The following is a 2,711-nucleotide window of genomic DNA, read 5'->3' as shown; positions in this document are numbered from 1 at the left end:
AAGACGGTTCACCGCTCCCGACAAACCCTCCCGGTCATCTATCTCCGCAGTCGACAACGTGAAAACGCATCGACGAATGTCGTCTTTTCTTTTTCTTTGGGGGGTATTCTCCAGCGAGGTGAATTCGTAAGCGCGCGACTGTGTTTTTAGTAATTTAGCATCGAGCGTAAATCGGGACTGCTGGAGCCGTTGCGAGAGATCTCGATCCCAAGGATTGTCGATCGCTGCGAGTGATCAGTTTGTGGGCGCATCGAGTTGCCGCTGCCACTCAGCTGAAGGTGACCCCGAGGGGGGGGGGCTGGTGGCGTTTCTTAGGTTCCCAAACCACGTGGAACCAGCATTGCAATAATCGTCGCGCTATGCAGTAAACACGACACGCGGAACCGACGTTGTCAGTGATGATCACGGCCGTATACACCATTGGAACCTCATTTGCCAGTAACAAAATATGATAATAGTTTTTTTACCCTTTTATCTGGCAACAGAACTGACACCTTTTTTTACAAGGAGTCATGTTTGCATTATGACTGCAGGTATTGTGGTCTATGCAAACATGACTCCTTGTAAAAAAAAGGTGTCAGTTTTGTTGCCAGATAAAAGGGTAAAAAAACAATGATCACGGCTGTGTTTGGGCCCCCCCCCCCCCCCCATAAGAGCACCGGGGCGGTTTACCGCGACGTGTAGGGCACCCCCAGTGGCAGCTGTCTCAGTGCGCACAAGGTGATTCCGCTAGTAAACATGGCCCAACGTTGCATGTTTACCCGAGCACCTGGTTTATAAACATTGTAATTAAAATCCCTTTGTGATGTCAATGACCTGCATATTTTCTATACTTCGCGTGCACTCTCAGGGCAATTGCAAGCGCGCATCTCATTGCACCGCTCGGGTTTAGTTCCCTCTTAGCTGGAAAAATAAATGCAGGTTACATTTTCTATAGTCTTGGGTTACCCAGAAAGGTCAAGGACTATACAGTACCCGTTCGTTTAATGTGTGATCATGTTATGCACAGCTCTTGTCGATTAATTTGCTGGATTAAATATCGTGTCTGCCACGGAGCTGGCTTCGCCAAAACTTCACCAGTGCTCGTTGGTGCAAATGGTTGCCTGAGACCCATTCAGGTGTCACTCGCCACTCATCCTAGCCGCTTCCCGGAGTCGAACTGGGGTTCATCATGTGTGTTTGTTGTAGTACAGAGTTAGACTGATGGCCTTAATCTAAGTTGTCTTGTGGTTGTTGTTGTTGTTTGACTTGCATCCCACTGGGATGTTTGCACGCAGCGTTGGTGTACGGTGCTTTTTCTGCAATATTTTACTGTCTTTTCTTGGATTTTCTGTTTGCACTCAGTCACATATTCACTTTAAGATGTTTTTGTTCATGTTTTTGTTTGTTGCGGTTGCACCCGATTCAAGAGCCGAATGGCTCACAGGGCTATACCTAATAAATGAACTTGAAACTTGAACTTGAAAACCGAGCTCAAAGCACCGTGCGATACACCTCCACGAGCCGTCCAACAACTCTATCCACTAGGTAGCAGCAGATATATGAGAGAGAATACACATGCAGTTAGCAGCAGGCGGCATGGCAATTTGACACGTGTGTCTTGTAGCCGCCACGTCGCTTATCTGCATCAATTAAAATCATAATGAACCATTGTCCACGGCCGGATGAAGGTTTCCCCAGCCCTTCGCCCTCTGGCGGTCATGCAATAAATACAACAATCCACGTCGCTCCTGCACAACAGCTAATTCCATTTCTCCATCTCCACGGCGGTCATCAAGGTCGTCGTCTTTTCCCTCCTTCGCCACTGCGTTGTTAGTCTCGACCTCGCGTCGTCGTCATCATCATCATACCCTCAGTAGGGACGTGTCCTGCCCACGCCCACTTTATTATTATTTTTTATTTTAAAACAGCTGCTCGCTCAAAACTGATTATTAATAAATACCATTCTTAAACATGTGGTTTTTTTCAACCATGCACGTTCAGTCTGTGCCCCACGTCACCCATCAATTACGCCGAGTATAATTTACGCAATGACTAAAGCTAATGTGTGAGCATGACCAGGCGCACGTTGCTATGCAGATCTCTTGTGTGTATACACAAATAATTTATAATTTAATAAAAAAAGCAATGATAATTTATTGCCGAGATTTGTTGGAAACAATATTTTGGGGCAGACTGGTATTCGTCAAGACGTTATTATAATACAAAGATATTCTTGTGTGCGTGTGTGTGCGCATAGACGGGCAGAGGTCAGTCCCACGCAACTTGTGGAGAATATAAATTACCTGTGAGATCGGTAGTTCGCCAGCAATGATTGAAGCAAGCCTGGACTGCTGATGCGACGCTGTCGAAACCGGTCCAGCATTTGAAACAATGCTGCTGAAATCATGCACCCACAGAAGGCCGTCCGGCTGATGGGTTGTATAGGAATTTTTTAAAAATCTTTAACGTGAAAAGACGGATATGCGAACACGACGTATTGTCTGCTCATTTATTGATTTCACCAATCTCCGTTCAAATACAAATTAATTCGTTACACGTGGAACGCTCCTGATGATGAATAAACACAACCCACGTGATCCAGAGCTCTGATTCAAACTGATAATGCTCTACGCCACAAGGGATGCACGTGTACACACATACACGTCTTTATAACTACAAACATGTTTATAGGTTACCTATCCGGGTTTTAAGATGCTTCGGAAAGTAAG

Source organism: Lampetra fluviatilis, chromosome 7, assembly GCF_964198595.1.
Source record: "Lampetra fluviatilis chromosome 7, kcLamFluv1.1, whole genome shotgun sequence".
Classification (NCBI taxonomy): Eukaryota; Metazoa; Chordata; class Hyperoartia; order Petromyzontiformes; family Petromyzontidae; genus Lampetra; species Lampetra fluviatilis.
Note: the sequence above shows the minus strand (reverse complement) of the source record.